At 42.6% G+C, this 21,298-nt stretch overlaps 1 pseudogene; it reads right to left on the minus strand.

Annotated features, from left to right (window-relative positions):
- Positions 1-272: 272 nt before the first annotated feature.
- LOC136487864 (uncharacterized) overlaps positions 273-21,298 on the minus strand; it is a 30,734-nt pseudogene continuing 9,708 nt past the window's right edge.

Raw genomic sequence — 21,298 nt, forward strand, 5'->3', positions numbered from 1 at the left:
AACGCAAGGAGAACGAATCACAATATTCCTTCCAAGACCCCAACACGAAAACAGATGTTCTCTGATCCTTCCAAGACCTTTAATACGAACGACAACCAATGTTGTTTAACCATGGAACAACCAACAACCAACACGAAAAAGTCAAATAGCGAGTCAATCAACAGCTAAAAATTCAAGGAACAGAAATTATAACAAGCTAATAAGCCAAGCTGCTGCCGATTAACTTTTCTTCTACACCATGGAGAGATGCAAGAGTACGCAGGCGCCTGTGCTCACATCAACGACTTGAGCGACCGCGCCTTCACAGGCTTCCTCCACCGCTTCCATGGGGCCTTCCTCTTCCCCTCACCAATGCTAGCCTGGGGATCAACAGTTCCATCCATGTTGCAGCCAGCGATACCAATCCCATCGTAGTCGTCGCCATCGCTGCTATCTTCGTCGACGCCGGCGATCCCTGCTATGTCGTCGTTCTCGCAACTAGACACATCTTGACATGCAGCATCCTGATTGGTAAATTCAGCAACCTCAGGTGCCTCGTCTGTAGGATGAGAAGCATCTTCAGGTGTTTTCTCCTCTTCTTCTTGCTTTGCAGGCAGAGGTTCCACTACTAGAGAACAGACTTTAGAACGATGTCCTAATTTAACATTAGTCTTGACATTTTTTTTCCCCGGGACTAAAGGTTCCTTTAGTCCCGGTTGGTAATACCAACCGGGATTAAAGGTTTCTGCCAAACGGTCGTCCGCGGAGCAGGGATCTTTAGTCCTTACCAGCCGGGACTAAAGCTTTTAGATCTGGTTTGGGTGATGCCCCGGGAATAAAGATTAATCTTTAGTCCCGGTTTGGCCCCCTAACCAGGACTAATTATCCCGGCCTATAGACCAGCTCATTTCTTTCTTCCTGAGCCCGAGCCATTCCATTTAAACTCACTGCCTCTGTTCTTCAGCTTGCTGTTGTTCTTGTCCTCTCTCCCTCCATTGGTGTTGCTCTTCGATTTTGGAGGTAACAAACTTAATCCCCTTATATTTTATCAGTAGCTTATCTCATTTTGCGATGTAGATGCATGTGTAACTTTATATGTTGGACTTTATTATGATTTTATGTCATTTTTAGCTCAAAATCACATGATGATTTGCATATATGTTTGGATAAACAAAAGCTAAATTAGTTCATCAAAATCACTTGATAGTTTAGGATTGCTAGTATATGTAGTACATTTCATGGTTTAGTTAGATAAATAAATATTTTTATTTTTTTTTAATATATTACTTTAGAAATGAGAAATTTACAATAGTTTGCAAAAATAAGTATAGAAAGTAACTTGATATGGTGGATTTGATTATGATTTCTATGTCATTTTTAGCTCAAAATCACATGATGATTTACAATAGTAAAATCACTTGATAGTTTGGTATTTTACTATTATACATAATACATATTTCATGGTTTAGTTAGATAAATAAATAATTTTAGTTTTGTTTAAATATATTATTTTAGAAAATGTGAAATTTACACTAGTTTGCTAAAATAAGTATAGAAAGTAGATGGCAACTGGTACCGGATCATCGGTCTCTCGTTCGGTTGCGAAACGACTGAGGCCAGAACTCCTTCTCATTATCTGCGGCAAGTGTAAGCAGAAGATTGTGATGGAGTACCGAGTCAAGAGACAGGGACCCAACAAGGGTCGTGTTTTCTATAAGTGTCTGGATCGCGATGTGAGTTTCTTACGCATTTGATTATTATGGCTAATTGACCTGCTTTTCTTGAATATTTTTGACTAAATATTTTTTGGCTTTAATTTCAGTGGGAGGGCAATGGATGCGATGGTTGGTACTGGGAGGAAGATTATGCTACATACGTGCAGAATTCGGGTGCGCTTGAGGTAGCGACTGCTGATGATGAGGCAGTGAGCCAGCAAGAGAAGCTTATTGATATTCAACAGACGAATGATTTGTCTGTTTTAGTTGCGTACGGTCACGAAATAATTATGTTACTGAAGTGCATTGTAGTTTTAATTTGTTTAGTGATAGTTGGGATTGCTTATGTTGTAGCCAGGCTTAGTTAATTAATCAATCGTGTGTGTCAACTATGTTGTGTAATAAAATACTTAATTATGTTTAAGGTTTTCATAATTTGTCGTATAATACAGATTATGTCACGCCTTTGGATGTACCATGCCGATCGCCGCTCCCAAGACTTTATTGAGGGCGTGCACTATTTCTTAGGTGTGGCCGAGGCAAATAAGCGGAATGATTTCATATGCTGTCCATGTGCCTTATGTAAGAATTTAAAGGAATATTCAAGCTCAATGAGTCTTCATTCATATTTGCTTAAGTCAGGTTTTATGTCAAACTATATATGTTGGACTAAGCATGGAGAAAGAGGGGTCATGATGGAGGAAGGTGAAGGAGAAGATTTAGACATTGATGACATTATTGCTCAGTATGGTGCCTTTGATGATACTACAATGGGGGGAGATGAAGAAGAGGTAGCGGCAGAAGATGATCTCGGTGATGCTCTTGGCGATGCCATTCGTGATGCACAACAAGAATGTGAAAGTGAAAAGAGAAAGTTAAGTTTGAGTGCATGCTTGAGGATCATAGGAAGTTGCTATACCCGACGGCCGAAGAGGGGCAAAAAAAGCTGGGTACAACACTAGAATTGCTACAGTGGAAGGCAAAGAATGGTGTATCCGATAAGGCATTTGAGAATTTATTGAACCTCATAAAGAAGGTGCTTTTGAAGCCAAATGAATTGCCCACCACTACGTACGAAGCAAAAAAGATTGTCTGCCCTTTGGGATTAAAAATCCAGAAGATACATGCATGTCCTAATGACTGCATCCTCTACTATGGCAATGAATACGAGAATTTGGATGAATGCTCGGTATGTAAAGCATCGCGGTATAAGATCAGGCGCGATGATCCTAGTGACGTCGAGGGTGAACAACGTCCTATAAAGAAAATCCCTGCCAAGGTTATGTGGTATGCTCCTATAATACCACGCTTAAAACGTTTGTTCAGAAATAAAGACCATGCAAAGTTATTGCGGTGGCATAAAGAAGACCGTAAGGTAGACAATATGCTGAGACACCCAGCTGATGGGTCCCAGTGGAGAGCGATAGATAGGGAATTTCCAGAGTTTGCAAATGAGGCTAGAAACTTAAGGTTCGCCTTAAGTACAGATGGTATGAATCCTTTTGGGGAGCAGAGCACTAGTCATAGCACTTGGCCAGTTACTCTATGTATCTATAACCTTCCTCCATGGTTATGCATGAAGCGAAAGTTCATTATGATGCCGATCCTCATCCAAGGTCCGAGGTAACCTGGCAACGACATTGATGTCTATCTGAAGCCATTAGTTGAAGAACTTTTAGTTTTATGGAACAAACCAGGTGTATGTGTCTGGGATGAGTACAAACAAGAACACTTTGACCTACGAGCAATGTTGTTCGTAACAATCAATGATTGGCCTGCTTTAAGTAATCTTTCAGGTCAGACAAACAAAGGATATAATGCATGCACACATTGTTTTGATGACATTGATAGTATATATTTGAAAAGATGTCAAAAGGTCGTGTACCTTGGCCATCGTCGATTCCTTCCTTTGAATCACCAAGTAAGAAAGAAAGGGAAGCATTTTAAAGGTAAGCCAGACCACCGGAAGAAGCCTCATAACCGAACCGGGGAAGATGTACTCGCAATGGTCAAGGATGTGAAAGTAGTATTTGGAAAGGGACAAGGCAGCGAATCTGTTCCCAAAGATGCTAAGGGACACACACCCATGTGGAAGAAGAAGTCCATATTTTTGGAGCTACCCTATTGGCAAGTCCTAGAGGTCCGCAACGTAATCGATGTGATGCACCTGACAAAGAATCTTTGTATGAACCTGTTAGGATTCATGGGTGTGTACGGGAAGCCAAAGGATTCACTTGAAGCACGCCAGGACTTGCAGGGCATGAAAGAACAAGACAACCTTCATCCAAAGAAGACAGATGATGGATGTCATTACTTAAGTCCTGCTAGCTACATGCTTAGCAAAGAAGAGAGGGACAGCATGTTCGAATGTCTAAGCAGCATCAAGGTCCCATCAGGATTCTCCTCCAATATAAAGGGTATAATAAATGTGCCAGAGAAGAAATTCCTAAACTTAAAGTCCCACGACTGCCACGTGCTTATGACGCAATTGCTTCTAGTTGCTTTAAGAGGAATTCTACCTCCACATGTACGTCTAGCCACCGTGAAGCTATGTGCATTCCTCAATGCAATTTCTCATAAGGCAATCAATCCAGTGGAACTAGCTACTCTACAGAATGATGTGGTTCAATGTCTTACCAGCTTTGAGTTGGTGTTCCCTCCATCCTTCTTTAATATCATGACACACCTCCTAGTTCATTTGGTGAAGGAGATTAGTATTCTTGGACCTGTGTTCTTACATAACATGTTCGCCTTTGAGAGGTTTATGGGAGTCTTGAAGAAATATGTGAAAGTCCGTTCTAAGCCTGAAGGAAGCATCGCCCAGGGCTATGGAACAGAGGAGGTCATTGAGTTCTGTGTTGACTTTATTCCTGACCTTGCCCTGATTGGCGTTCCTGAATCGTGACACGAGGGGAGACTCAGTGGTAAAGGAACTTTAGGGAAGAAAACATATATTGGCATGGAAGACGATTATTTCAATAAAGCACACTACATAGTTCTTTAGAACTCGTCATTGTCCCATAGCTCGGACAACAGAAGCAACCAATGCAAAATCTTGTTGTTGCTAATGAATATGGTTCCAACATAGAAGTCTATCGACCAGACAACTCTGGAGAAGTGTTGGTTCAAGACCTTAATGCTTTTTTTGAACTAACTGGTTTAACCTTGGATCAATTGACGAGCAAAGCTCCAATCCAGAACCTAGAAGTTGATACCTAGAAGACTTATAAATTTGGCAAAAGTCTGTACAACCCTACGGCTCTGAATGAATTAGGTACGCAAATGTACTTGCTCAACAAGTGGTATATGCAGGCGTGTGGCAGGGGTGAGGAGTGGATCTTTGTCAGATTTAGAGACCATCATTACTTCTGTGGTGATGACATCTTACATATTAGTTTCGAAGAATTGCATCAACTATACCACATGGACGCTCTGGACAAATCAATCATTAGCTCTTTTTGTTTGTAAGTGATTCTTACTTTTATGTAATAAACTCACTTCCATGCGTATGTGTATATAATTATCCTCACATGTAACTTATATTTATATACAGATTCTAGATGTCAGAGCTCCAAAGAATACAAGACACCAGTGTTGGCTTCATTGATCCTTATATCGTATTCAAAACCGATATTATTGTCAAGGAGCAGTGGGTATCTAAAGCATAGAAGAATATCATGAGGTTCTTCGTGAAGCATCATGACAAGACAACAATACTTTTCCGTACAACTTTGAGTAAGTGTTAATAATAATGTAGTCTACACATTTTATGTAATATCAATACAACTTATATGCATGTACGTGTGTGTATAAACCAATGCAGGTTTCACTGGATACTCATTGTCATTGAGTTAAACTCAAGTCGGTTAGTAATCTTGGACTCGTTGAGAAAAGAGCGGGCACTATACCAAGATATGATAGACATTATCCAGGGGTAATTTCGATCTCTCGCGCACAACTATTATTGAATAGACTTTGCCATAATTTATTAACGATCGTACATTATTGGTCGCATAGGGTTTGGAAAGAGTTTATTCGGCAACACCGCAAGGATTGCAAGGCACCAATTAATGTAGTTGAAATACCAGTAAGTTATACTATATATACTTCCCCACGTGTTTAATTACTATATCGTACTTCAATTTACGTGTGAGATGATGAGAATAATCTTCTTCTCGTACAGTGGTGTTTGTGGCAGCAACCAGGTAATAACTTGTGTGGATACTACGTTTGTGAATTTATTACTTCACACATAAGAAGAACTCCTGAAGATGTCCTTAGAGTACGTATATATCAATTTTTTATTTTTATATATATATATATATATATATATATATGTATATGTATTAATACTTTTCCTTTTATTTCAAATGCAAGACTAAATGGTTGAAACAAAGGGTCATGCAAAAAGACCATCTGAAATGCAGTTCAAGAGTCAATAGCAGGATTTCTTCTAGAAAAAATGCTAAATCCCAACAGCGAGTTCTACTTTGATCCTAAGGAATAAATGATGTAAATTAAATGTTTATTGATATCGTTATTTTCGAGTACAAGATTATGAAAGTGTTGTATATATACATATATATCTATAATATATATAGTTTCATACTTTATTCGAATATAATAATGCTCGAGATGAGAATTAGATGTAATTATATGCATGCGTGTATTTATATTAGCAGCATAGAATACATACATAAAAACATATTATATATTAAACAAATATGTGTAACTGAACGGAAAACAAATTAAACAAAAAAAAGAAAAAGAAAAGGAACCTTTAGTCCCGGTTGGGGTTACCAACCGGGACTAAAGGGTGCGGCCACGTTTGCTCGGCTGGAGGGCCTTTAGTCCCGGTTGGTAACACCAACCGGGACTAAAGGTCCCTCTTTAGTCCTGGCTCGATGACCCGGGACTGAAGGTTCCACCTTTAGTCCTAGGATCGTTGTCCCGACGTGGTAACCGGGACTAAAGGCCGTTACCGTCCGGGACAACAAGGCCATCATGTAGTAGTGTTCGTTCATGCCACCGCTTCTACACTGCCACTTGCTCCGGAATGGACCGAACCCAGCATAGTAGTAGAAGCCCTCAGTCGCACTGCAGTCATTTCCAGGTTTCTTCTTCTTCTTCCGTGGCTTGTTGCTGCTGGTGGAGGACTTGGAGGCAACTGCTTGCACCGGCACCAGCCACCAGTACAGAAACAAGTTGTACTCCCGGTTGGGAAAGCCCTTCAGTTTTGGTTTTCCAACCGGAAGCATGAATCCAGGACTAAAGGGCCTTTCCTTTAGTCCTGATTTCTCGTCCGGGACTAAAGGTCCACCTTTAGTCCCGGTGGGGCTAAAGAGGCCTCCCGGCCTGGCCACGTGGGCCGGCCCTTTAGTTCCGGTTGGTATTACCAACCGGGACTAAAGGTTTTCTTTTTTTTCTTTTTTTTTTCTATTTTCAATTGATGATTCGTTTTGGTTTTCGAATAGGTTTTCGAATACGCATTCTATGCTACTAATAATATATGTATTCTACACGCTTATAATGTTCGAACATTTTGTACAAACTAAAGTATGAAACTAACATATATATTACATGCATATACATATATTGTACGTTATTTTATGTACATATAATATGTATATATATATTACAAATAAAGCTTGCATTGTATATTCTATCATATCCTTGGGATAACAAATTCACTCCATCTGGTTTGGCTTCCATGTTTCGTTCATGTCATTGTTGAACTCGCCGACGGGGTTTAAGACCTGGTCATTAAGAAATCCTGCTATGGTCTCTTAAATTGCTTTTAGTTGGTCACGTCATATGACTTTTTCCTTCAACCATAGAGTCTTCAATAAAAGTTAAAGGAAAAGTATTAATATATATATATATATATATGTATGTGTTGGTCACGTGATTACTTATATATATGAGCAATAAAAGAAATTATGAATATATGAATATATTTATATAACATACTTTGAGGATCTCTTTAGGAGTTCTTTTTGCGTACGCCATGATGAACTCGCAAACATAGTATCCGCAGTAGTTGGTCCCCTGTTCTTGCCTCAGAACCCACTTTTACGAGAAAAAGATCCGGTGAATTGAAAGCATTCATGGTGTTAATTGAATTATATATATATAAATGTAGCTAGTACTTACTTTGTGTGCGATTACATCTAGTGGCGCTTTGCAATGTTTCATGTGGTGTTCCTCAATAAAACTTTTCCAAACACTGCGCCCAATAAAATAAAAAATTAATTTAGCCTTTAATAATTGTTGCAGTTAAGAGATCGGGGTATATATAGTTGCTAGAGAGACCAAATTACCCTTGGATAATATCTATCATGTCTTGGTACTCTATTTGGTCTTTTCTTAACGAGTCTAAGATGATCAACCGACTATTGGCCATATCGATGACCATCAATATTCAGTGATTGTTGTATATGTTTTTATACACAAATATGATCGACATTAACTAGAGTCAACATATATATATATGGGAGATAGCTTAGCTAGTAAGCAAATAATTGAACAAATGTCCATATGATCAACATTAATTATTTAACACTCACTTGAAGTTGTAGGGGAAGAGTATGTCCTTGTTTTGTTGGTTCACTAAGAACCTCATGAGATTTTTCTCGAGTTCAGCTTTCCATTAAGGCAGGGGATTAGGGTGTTTGAATACGACATTTGGATCAATGAAACCAACATCATTATCCTTTCTCTTTCTGAGTTCTGTCATCTCATATCTGCATATATAAAAATATAGTGTGAGGATATATAATTTATATATATACATGTAGCTTTATATATACACACTTTAATAGTAGAAAATATTCACACTTACAGATAATAGCAACTAATGAGACTTTTGTTGAGAGAGTCCAGGTGGCATAGTTGGTGTAATTCTAAAAACTTGACATATATAATGTCATCGCCACGGAAGTAATGTTGGTTTCTAACTCTGATAAAAACAAAGGTCTCTCCCCATTCACACGCCGCCATGTACCACTTGTTTAGCAGGTACATTTGCGTACCCAGTTCACCTAAGGCCTCAGGGTTGTATAGACTCTTTCCATGTTCAAATTTCTTCCAAGGATCCACTTTTAGAGCAGATGGTCCTTCAGCGAGCACTTGGGCAAGGTCCAAACCAGTATCCTCGTAAAACCGAACCAGGTCCTCAAAATCGACGTCCAGTAAGTCTAAGTTTGAACCATATTCATTACAAATGACAAGAGGGGGGACTGATTGTTGCGATTGTTGTCTGAGTTGTACAACACCTTTCCCTGCTCTAGTATTTTTCTGCGCCGCCTCAAATGACTTGGTGAGAGAGCGGTCGTAGTCCGATTTTGGCAGGGTCTTTTGAGATTCCCGCTTTTTCTGGTCCACCTTCTTTCTTAGAAGATCTGGAGGTAGGTAGAAGTACGGTTTCTCTGGGTTCTCCCTCGTTTCTCGTTGCTTTCTTACTTTTTCGAAGAAATTGTTCACATCTTTTTATACTGTAGCATTTAATTCCTTTTCACTTTTCTCGTAAGATAGTTTTTGGGGAATAACTGGATTAGAGGAGGCTTTCTTCTTTGCCGGCTGGTGGGCCAACGGCTTCGTTTGCGGGGCGGACCTCTTAGGAGATGGCTGCTTCTTGGTCATCAAGGGAGGTGGGGCAGCCGTTGGAGACCTCCTTGGAGGCGTTGGAGACCTCCTTGGAGGTGGCGCCGGTGGCGGCGTTGCATAATCATTGCCCGGAGCACTATGATGATCTAGAGATTGAATAATTGGACTTAGGTTGGCGGAGGCCCTATTGTGTGAGTACAAAAAAGAATAATTAGGTATAAGAAATTGTTATTATTAATCATGCATGTCAATAGAAAATTAGTCAAAAAATTATTTCGTTCACTTTTGTCCGCACCTATTGTCTGGCAGTTGAGGAAGCGATGGTGGACTAGAGACCCTGGGAATGATGATGTAGCGCTTGCGCCATAGTATGAATGTCTTCTCTACTTCTCCTAGAGTCTTCTCCCCATCACCTCCTAGAATGTCAAGAGCCAGATCACTAAAACCTTTGTTAACTCTATCCACTGAGATGCTAACATATCTAGGTGGTATTATTGCCCCATGGATTCTTGGTGTCTTGGTAGGATCTGGAGGAGAAAAACACTTAGAGCCACCATGATTGTGGCATTCCCTTTTGGAATATGTAGCTCACATGATGTAAACGGTGTAGTGATGTCATCCACGGGGAAACGTAGCATTGCACCATCTTGATTTGGCAACTCTGTGGAAGCGTAGCTGCTTTTCAACTGATCTGGGGGGCTAATATTAATGTTGATTCCTGGATCTGATGCCTGCCTTTGGGCACTCATTGCTATTTGCACTTGCTTTATGATTTCATCCTGCATTCTAGCTTGCATGTCTTTTTCACGCTCCTATGCTTGAAGCAACGCCTCCCATGACTCACGAACATATTCCTCCAACCTACTGATCCACGCTGCTTCCTCATCCTTCCTTCTCTGCCAGCTTCTATAGGTATCTCTGTCGTTAGGGAAACCATGCTCCCAAGAAATGTTCCGTCCTAAACCTCTCGTTCGGCCACTGTGTTCAGCAATCCCGATGGCATACGTCAGTTCATCCTTCTCTCTATTGGGCCTGAACACACCAATAGCTTTAGCTTGTAGATCATAAGAAAATCTTTGTGTTGCTCTTTCAAGTTTTGGGCCATGAACCAGCTTCCCGGTCTCTAGGTCCAGTCTTCCCCCATGAGCGAAAAATCAATTCTTCACGCGTTTGGGACAATTGAGTGATTCTGGTGTGATACCCTTGGCAAGAATGTCCGCTTCCATTTTTCCACTTGGGAATGGTAGTCGCGTAGCCACCGGATCCCATGCCATGGTGGTATACCTATAGATGTCCATTGGGCTGGCATGGCCCGGCACGGCACGGGCCCATGCCAGGCATGACCCAATGGTGGTCGGGCCGACATGGCATGTCGTGCCTCCTAGGCTGTGCCGAACCGGGCACTGGGCCTAGCCAATGGCCTAGGCATGGCCTGTCGGGCCATTTTTCGGGTCGGGCCAGCCTGAAAAGCCCGAGCATCTTAGCAGGCTGTGCCAGCCCAGTAGCTCGACGAGAGGGGAATGGAGGCGTCGCCGTTGCCTCCAGGGCGGGCGTGGGTGGTGAAGGGGCAGCGCTGGCTGAGAGAGGCGGGAGGCGGTGGCGGTGCTCGACGCCGGATCTGGTGAGATGAGAAGGGGATGGAGAGGAAGTTCTGGTCGGAGTAGCAGATGAGGCAGGAGGAGGAGTCGGCGTCGCCGCGGCAGAGCGCGAGCGCGTAGGTGATGTCGGGGACCTCACCGATGGTGGCTGTTGCGAAGAGCTTCCCAGACGATGAGGCGTTCGTGGGGAGCATGACGGCGAGCCGCTGGATGTTGGCGTGGTAGGCGCCATTTGCAGTGTAGTGGCTACTGCTGTTCCCACAGATCTACCCCATGGGGTCGCTGCCTTCCAGAGGCGTGGGGGTGAAGACGATGAAGAGGGCCATGGCGGATCCGACCGCACCCACACCCGACGCCGACGGCCGCGCGTGGCAAGAGGAGGTAGGGCCGTAGGGGCACGCCGGCGGCGGCGCTTCCAGAGCACGACCGTGTGGAGGTAAGGAGCCCCTGGCCACACAGAGGTTGACGCATGACGCCAGATCTGTCGAGGTGAGCGCCTGAGCGGAGGTGAGGATCCTCCTCTGCCCTCTTGTGGGCGCGGCCACGCGGGGGTGGTAGGAGTGGAGTGACTGCGAGAGTGAGAGAGAGAGGCGCGGTGAGAGACTGAGAGAGGCACGGCGTGGTGAGAGACTGGGAATGGGGATTAGGCCTTAGGGTTTGACAGGGGGAGCGGTGAGAGACTGAGAGTGGCCGCGTCGTGCTTCTGGCTAGCGGGCCAGCTCCGTGCCTCCTTTTTTTGGTCGGGCCGTGCCATGCCACCCGCCGGGCTGGGGGAGCAGCCCAAGCACGGAGCTAGCATGGCCCGACCAAAAAAGGAGGCCTGTTACCCCGGGTTGGGCCGGCACGGGCACGAAGAAGGCCAGGCTAGGCCAGGCTCGGGCCGGGCCAAAAAGGCGGGCTTCGGGCCGGGCTATTAGGCTGCGGGCTACATGTACATATATAGGTATACCTTCTGTCAGGCATTCTCTTGGTTCCTTCTCACCCGTTCCTCACCCTCTTTCTGATGTCTTGTACTATACAAAATCATTCCAGTAGGGCCTTAACTTCGTGAGCAGGCCCCTAGTATTGAAATTGGGCGTTAGGTTCTTCTTGACGTATTTCGTGTATAGGGATTTCTTTCAAGTCTGGAATTGTGTGGCCATCTTCTTCATAGCCCACTTTTAAACTAGCTCCTTCAATTCATCATCGTTGATATCATCATAATCATTCGCTTGCAACGTGAAATGTTGAAGGATATCATCCCAAATTAAATTCTTATCAAGATCAGAGATAAAACTAACATGAGGCTCGTTGATCTTTTGCTTCCATTCATGGGCACTGATCGGAAGTCTGTCCCTTACAAGGTACCCACAGTGTTGCATGAACTTCCTTGCATGTGGACCAAGTGGTTCACCTGTCTCGATATTGAATTCCGATATTATGTAGCGCCCCTCCAATGACTTTTTCGGGCCTCGAATATTTTTGCTTTTCGCCGTTGTGGTCGTCGATCTAGAGGGCTATGTATAAAAAAAGAATAAATAAATATCATGTGTACACATAATAGATGATAGATATTCAAATATATATATATATATATATATATAATATTCAAATATATATACCTCGCCAGTATTTTCTTGCACAATATTTTCTTGATTATTTTCAAGAGCCAGGTATTGACTCCCGTCATCTATATCCTGCTGGTCACCATCGGCAAATTGAGTGCCGGTGTTGATAATATTCATCATTTCTTCATCCATGTTGTCTCTCGGGGCAGCTATCTAGCTTTTACACCACTAGATATATCTATAAAAAATAAAAACCATATATCTATAAAATGGATCGAGTCATGTGCTTAAAATTAATTAAATAACTACACTCGAAATTCAAGTCTCCAAAGCATAACTTTGATTTCTTATTTTCTAGAAATATTTATTGGCAAGTGATATATATATAACAAATTTATATATATAACAATATAAATTTAAAACTCTCTAATATGTATAACAAATATATATATATATAACAATACAAATTTATAACTCTCTAGTATGTATGTATAACAAATTTAAATATATAACAATGAAAACAATACACTAGTCATGCATATGCTATTTAATGGATAGAGATAGGGGATTAAACTTAAATAATTATAGAATTTAGGGTTATTATTTACGCCGAGCTCTGGTTAGGGTTTGCATGCGTGGAACTTGATTAGGATATATATAAGAGTTTGGAGTGGAGCTGGGCCGGGTTAGGATTAGGAGCGAGTTCAGGATATTAGGTTATATATATCCTGATCTACATTGGTGTATATAAATATATCAAAATTCATGTCACCCTAATTATGAAGAATCAAATATATATAACTATAGAATTCAAGGTTATTATTTACGCCTTTGTTAGGGTTTAGAGCGGAGCTCGGCCAGGTTAGGGTTTGGAGCGGAGCTTAGGATATTAGGATATATATCAACATTAATGTCAATATATCAAAATTCAGATATATATATACCAAAAAATTCATAGCACTAATAAAAACAATCTTTTCAATTATGACGAAGATTCTAATATATTTCTACAACTATATATTGTAGTACACTACTACATTTCTTCTACAATTCATCCACTCAACATTTTTTCTATATATATATATATTATATTTAAGTAAACTACTACATTTTTCTATTTTATCTACAAATAAAATATATCTATTTTTTCTATATTTTTTCTATGTGCACACGCTCATACACACACTGTTGCTCACATATAGCACGATGAGCACAAGCACAATGGCGAGGACGAGCACGAGCACAAGCACACGGTGAGGAGATCGAGGACGACGAGCGTGGAGGATGATGAGCATGTGGAGCCGGCCAGGATGAGGCATGCGTGCGCGTAGAGCCAGCCACCAGGGACGAAGGACGAGCTCGAGGCGCAGTGCTGGCTAGAGGTGATCTCTCGACGATGAGGATGAGCGTGCGGCGATGGGGATGACGAGGGGGTCTCGTCGCTGGCTCTGGGGCTCCTCATCCTCGGCGGTGCGTTGGCTAGGGCGGCTCCTCCACTACGGTGTTGGGCTTGGGCGCAGGGAAGGTGCAGCAGCGCTTCCACTGGTGTTGTCGCCCGTCGCGCAGAGGCGGAGAGATGTCGAGGGTGACGAGGGCGGTGGTGGCGGCAGTGACGATGGGCGATGAAGATGAAGAGTGAGAAGGAAGAAGAAACGACCGCCTTATATAGGGGAGGAACCTTTAGTCCCGGCTCCTGTAAACGCTCGGGACTAAAAGACCTTTAGTCCCGGCTGGTAATACCAGCCGGGACTAAAGTCTACGAGCCGAGACTAAAGGTGTATTTTTGGCGGGCCACAAAAAATGCAGCCCACCTTTAGTCCCGGGTGGTAGATCCACCCAGGACTAAAGTTGGGCTGCAGTTTCACTTCCTGCCCATTTCAAGCTCCATTTGTTTTTTTATATATTTCTTTCTATAAAATGTTAAAGTCTTGTTAATTGCACAGTAAATTAAATACAAGGCATTAAATTGTTTTAAAGGAATATGGATTTACTTTTGCTTTATTGCACACAGGAAAATTGTGTGACCTAAAGTTTTTTTGTTTTTTCTTATAAATATTGAAACATAATGTCATTAATAATTACTATTTCGTTAATGCAAAAATGTAGTGTTTAATTTAAATCATTAAAACTTTTGTTTTCGATTGGAAATTTGTTTTCACATCATTTTAACGTAAATCTTTTTATTTTTTCATCACTCATTGTCCAAAAGCGACATGGAAATCCCACCATCAAACACAAATTTAATCTGAACATAGAAAAAAAGGAAACACCTAATAAACATCTCTGAATTCACAATTATTACATAAAACCTCTAATACACACTATTAAACATCACTATATATATCAAGCAGGCACAGTAGTGAACTTCTTCTTAACGTATATCCCTTGGTTATGATCGTGCCATAACCATGGAGTGTCCTCATCATTTAGTGTGATGCTTGGGTCTTTGTTCACTGTGAAGGGTGGAATTTGGTCATCCTTTTTATAATCTTCTGATATGTCTGACTTGTCTTCAATTCTGACGATGTTTCTTTTCCCTAAAAGAACTATGTGGCGCTTTGGCTCATTGATTGGGTCGTTGTTGTTTTTCCCTCTCTTCGGTTTTGTAGACATGTCCTTGACATAGAACACCTGATTCACATCCTTAGCAAGGACGAACGGTTTGTCTTTGTACCCAATATTGTTGAGGTCCACGGTTGTCATTCCATACTAGTTGTCGACTGCTACCCCGCCTCCAGTCGCCTTTACCCATTGGCACTTGAACAAAGATACCTTAAAAGTAGGTGCATAGTTTAGTTCCCATATCTCCTCTATGCGGCCATAATATGTTTGCTTATTCCCATTAGGGTTGGTGGCATCTATGTGGACACCACTGTTTTGGTTGGTGCTCCTTTTATCTTGGGCTACTGTGTAAAATGTATTCCCATTTATCTCGTACCCTTTGTATGTGAGGATATGCCACTATAGCTGCCTAGCCAACAAATACAGTTGCTCATCAATACTCTCATCACCCTGACATGCTTTTCGCTACCAGTCGCTGAAAATTTTCATGTGCTGACGTGTAATCCAAGCTTCAAACTTCCCTAGAAACTCAGATTGGAGCAACTCTTTATGTGTCTCGATATACGGATCCACCAAGGAGGAGTTTTGCAGAACTGTGTAGTGTGCTTTATTAAAATAATTGTCCTGCGTACCAATATATGGTTTCTTCCCTAGTATCCCCTTTCCACTTAGTCTACCCTCATGTCACGATTCAGGAACACCAATCGGGTCAAGGTCAGGAATAAAGTCAACACAAAACTCAATGACCTCCTCTATTCCATAGCCCTTGGCGATGCTTCCTTCTGGCCGAGCACAGTTGTGAACATATTTCTTTAGGACTCCCATGAACCTCTCAAAGGGGAACATGTTGTGCAGGAACATAGGACCGAGAATGCTAATCTCCTTGACCAGGTGAACTAGGAGGTGTGTCATGATATTAAAGAAGGAAGGTGGGAACACCAACTCAAAGCTGACAAGACATTGAACCACATCATTCTGTAGTTTAGCTAGATCCATTGGATCAATTGCCTTCTGAGAAATTACATTGAGGAATGCACATAGCTTCACGATGGCTAGACGTACATTTGGAGGTAGAATTCCTCTTAATGCAACTGGAAGCAATTGTGTCATGAGCACATGGCAGTTATGGGACTTTAAGTTTAGGAATTTCTTCTCTAGCACATTTATTATACCCTTTATATTCGAGGAGAATCCAGATGGTACCTTGATGCTTGCTAGGCATTCAAACATGCTTTCCTTCTCTTCTTTACTAAGAGTGTAGCTGGTAGGACTTAAGTAATGGCGTCCATCATCTGTCTTCTCTGGATGCAGGTTGTCTCGTTCTTTCAAACACCGCAGGTCCTATCGTGCTTCAAGTGTGTCCTTAGGCTTCCCATACACACCCATGAAGCCTAGCAGGTTCACACAAAGATTCTTCGTCAGGTGCATCACGTCGATCGTGCTATGGACTTCTAGGACTTACCAATAGGGTAGCTCCCAAAACATGGACTTCTTCTTCTACATGGGTGCGTGACCGTCGGAATCGTTCAGAACAGGTTCGTAGCCATGTGCATTTCCAAATACTACTTTCACATCCTTGACCATATTGAGTACATCCTCACTAGTTCGGTTGCCCAGCTTGGTCTGGTGGTCTGCCTTACCTTTAAAATGCTTGCCTTTCTTTCTTAGGGGGTGATTCGCAGGAAGAAATCAACGATGGCCAAGGTACACGACCTTTCAACATTTTTTCAAGAATATACCTTTAATGTCATCGAAACAGTGTGTGCATGCATTATATCCCTTGTTTGATTGTCTTGAAAGATTACTTAGAGCAGGCCAATCATTGATTGTTACGAACAACAATGCTCGTAGGTCAAAGTGCTCCTATTTGTGCTCATCCCACACATGTACACCTAGTCTATTCCACAAAAGTAGAAGTTCTTCAACTAGTGGCCTGAGGTACACATCGATGTCGTTGCCAGGTTGCCTTAGGCCTTGGATGAGCACTGGCATCATAATAAACTTACGCTTCATGCATAACTAGGGAGGAAGGTTGTAGATACATAGAGTAACAGGCCAAGTGCTATGACTACTACTCTGCTCCCCAAAAGGATTCATACCATCCGTACTTAAAGCAAACCTTAAGTTTCTTGCGTCATTTGCAAACTCCGGGAATTCTCTATCGATTGCTCTCCACTAGGACCCATTAGCAGGGTGTCTCAACATATTGTCTACCTTATGATCTTCTTTGTGCCATCACAACAACTTTGCATGGCCTTTGTTTCTGAACAGACGTTTCAAGCGTGGTATTATAGGAGCATACCACATAATCTTGGCAGGGATTTTCTTCATGGGACGTTCGCCCTCAACATCACTAGGGTCATCTCACCTGATCTTATACCGTGATGCATGACATACTAGGCATGCATCTAACTTCTCGTACTCCTCGCCACGGTAGAGAATGTAGTCATTAGGACATGTATGTATCTTCTGGATTTCTAATCCCAAAGGGCAGACTACCTATTTTGCTTCGTACATAGTGGCGGGCAATTCGTTATCCTTCGGAAGCATCTTCTTTTCAATTTTTAGTAACTCCCCAAATCCCTTGTCAGATACACCATTCTTTGCCTTCCATTACAGCAATTCCAGTGTGGTACCCAACTTTTTCTACCCCGCATCACAAGTTGGGTATAGCAATTTCTTGTGATCCTCTAGCATGCGCTCGAACTTGATCTTCTCCTTTTCACTTTCGCATTCTCTTTGTGCGTCATGAATGGCCTGATCAAGATCATCAGCGGGCTCATCTTCTGCCCCTACCTCTTCTTTAGCTTCCCCCATTGCAGTATCATTGAAGGCACCATATTCAACAATAATGTCATCATCGTCCCATTGTTCTTCTTCACCTTCTTCCATTACAACCCCGGTTTCTCCGTGCTTCGTCCAACAAATATAGTTTGGCATGAAACCCGACTTCAACAAGTGTGAATGAAGACTCCTTGAGCTAGCATATTCCTTCAAATTCTTACATATGGCATATGGGCAGCACATGAAACCATCACGTTTGTTTGCCTCGGCCACACATAAGAAAGAATGCACGCCCTCAATGAAATCTTGGGAGCGGCGATCAGCATTGTCCATCCAATGCCAGCTCATCTGCATTACATGACATACATACCATATTAAAACCTAGAACATAATTAGTTAATTATACGACATGCATGCCACCACACAAGGTATTAATTTATAAAAGTCTCGCTACAATGTAGACAATCCCAACTACCACTAAAAAAACTAAAGCTAAAATGCACTTCAGCAGCATAAGGATTTCGCGACTAATCCCAACTAAAACAGACAGATCATTCATTTGTTCAACATATATGGGCTTCTTCCGCAGGATCACTGCCTCACCAGCCACCGTAGCCGCCTGTGCAAGAGAGTTTTGCATGTGTTCAACATACTCTTCCTCCCAGTACCAGCCTGAACATCCAGTGCCATCCCACTAAAATTAAAACAAAAAATTAGAACTTTAATCACAATCATCATGAAAATAAGTATAAATTAACCATAATCATCAAATACGACAAAATAACTCACATTGCGATCCGGACACTTGTAGAAGATACGGCCCTTGTTGGGACACTCCTTTCTCACCCGGTACTCTATCACAATCTTCTCCTCACACTTGCCGCATGCAATAAGAGGGAGGTCCGGCCTCAGTCGCTTTGGAACCCGATGAGAGGCCGAGGACCTAGAAGCAGTTGCCATCTACTCTCTATACTCATTTTTAATATAATATAAATTTCTCATTTTATAAACAAATAAAATTAAAAAAACTCTAAAATTCTCTATATCTCTAAACCCTGAAGTGTGCTATGCATGTTAGGAATGAAAGCTGAATACTAGTTTTGAATAACTACTTTAACCTTCCTTCATCCAAATATGCAAACTTAAAAGTGATTTTGAGCTTAAATGGCTTACAAATAAAAAAAATCCACCATAAAAAACCACATATATCTAGTCCACAAAATGAGATATGCTACTGATGAAACATAAGAGTATAAAGTTGGTAACCTTTAGAACCAAAGAATCGATGGAGAAATCAAAGAAATCTTATGATTACCGGCGATGAGGAAGAAGAGAGGCCGGCGATGAAGCAAGAACACTGAGCTTGAAGTGGCTTGGGCCCGGGAAGAAAGAAGGGGTATATAGGAGGGGACCTTTAGTCCCGGTTGGAGACAGCAACCAGGACTAAAGGTCCCTTTCTAGTCTCGGATGGAGCCTCCAGCCGGGAGTAGACTTTTACTCCCGGTTGGAGGGACCAAGCGGGAGTAAAAGTTAACCTTTAGTCCCGGTTGGTAGCTCCAACCAGGACTAAAGGTCCCCTACAGCAAAAGCCTGCCGCAGTAGCCATTGGGCAGGGACCTTTAGTCTCAGTTGGAGCTACCAACCAGAACTAAAGGTTTCTCTAGTCCCGTGCGTGAAAAATACCGGGACTAAAGCCAAATTTTGAAGTAGATCAAAAGTCATTTCTCTACTAGGCGCTGGCACTACCACCTCCAATTCTGCCATGGAGTGGAACTCGAAATCGGGGTTTAAGTAGGAGCGCTTCTGCACGAAATGGTGCTCACAGAGGGTGTCGGGTTGGCTCACTGGCCGGTTGCAGTGCCACCGTCTGCCGTCATTCTTCTTACACATCTAGACCCGTGCTGCCACATCCTGCCCCTCCTCTTTCTTGACCTTCCCCTCCTCTTTCTTGACCTTCGCCGTCTTCTTAGTCTCGCAATCTCGCTCTCCTCCTTATTCATTGCAGCTCTTTTCACAACCTCACGCCTCAGCTATGGCGTGCTATCCCCGTAGGCTGCAGTAGGCAACTTCTTCTTCTTGGTGGAGGTAGCTGGCATGGTGGCCGAAAAGAGCTAGCTTGCTCAGGTCGTGACATGCAAAAATTACTTGTCCACGTGTTCGTCCTCCTCCTAATAGAATGAAACAAGTGAATTAATCAAAACATCATTACAGAAATAGGTACAGACGCTTCCCCAAGCCCAATACAGCGCCGAAATGGGGCAGTGGATCTAGGGTTCGACGGGGCTGCCGCTCCGGCGATTCAAACCCAAGACGATCGGCCACACCCAAATTACCATAGTGGAACACTAGCTAATGCAGGGTACAGCTCAGTCAGGCGGTCCTCTTGCTCCGTCGCGGCCTGCTGGCCGCCCATTCAGACCCGCCGGCCAACCCTAGAGACATGCACTAACCATAACCCGTGGGTAGTAGGAGCCCATGGAGACCTAATGGAAGCAATGAGCTTGCAGAGGGATTTTTAACTTTTTTGCCATCCTTACGGATGGCACTCATTCGTTTGTCAGTTTTGTACGTGCTCCTACATAATTGCCATCGTAAATAGTGAACCTCCTACGCTTTTGTCACTTTCGCTGATGTGGCACGCTAGATGGACATGCCAGCATGACAGTGAGGCTGGGAGTCCTAACTTGGCAAGGGAAATAACTTAATTACCCATGGTGCTTCTCTCCCTCTACTCTATGATGTGTGGGTCCCATATGTTAGCTTCATCTTCAACCTCCGGCCATCACCACGCAGCGAAGGGAGGGGAGGAGTGAAAGGACCAAGGATGCCACCTAGAGGAAAGGTGAATAGGCGTTTCTGAAAATTAACACCTTTAAATACGGAAACGATTTAGTAATAGGAGTTTCCAAAATGGAAACTCCAAATTAAGAGTAATACCACCGCACACAAGTTAGCCTACGAGTAAATAAATAATATTAAATAATCCTAAGAGCCTAGAACCTGCAACACAAGAGTTAGAACATGGATCAAATAAATTCAGCACTGAGCTCTAATATCGGACGTGTCCAGTAGGTATGTGTTCTACAGAACAGCCCCAAACTTGCTCCTTTTGATTTCAATCTTCAGACCAACCTGTAGGCACCCACTAAAGATAGTGCCACACACAGGTAACCTGCACAAGAGCTAGAGCAACACAAATATCAAATGAAATGTGAATTGAGACATGATATTTGTTTTACAGAAGTTCGGACTCGTTCGAGTCCTACTCTCCGTTGAGGGGGCTGCGGGTGACCCAGCGAAGGTCAGCACTAGAGGGTACCACAAAGGTCACTCGAGCCAAAGTCTTTTTGAACTCCTTTTCATCCTTCCACTAGTTGATTCCGAGGCGGCAGAATCAACCGTTACAAACTTTCCGAGGCACACCACAATCTCTCAGGTGCTCTCCAGCGACGCATAGCCGTCTTGGACCGAAGAGTCCAAGAGTAACAAATGCAAATCATGAGATTGA

The sequence above is a fragment of the Miscanthus floridulus genome, chromosome 1 (genome assembly GCF_019320115.1).
Source record: "Miscanthus floridulus cultivar M001 chromosome 1, ASM1932011v1, whole genome shotgun sequence".
NCBI classification, from domain to species: Eukaryota; Viridiplantae; Streptophyta; class Magnoliopsida; order Poales; family Poaceae; genus Miscanthus; species Miscanthus floridulus.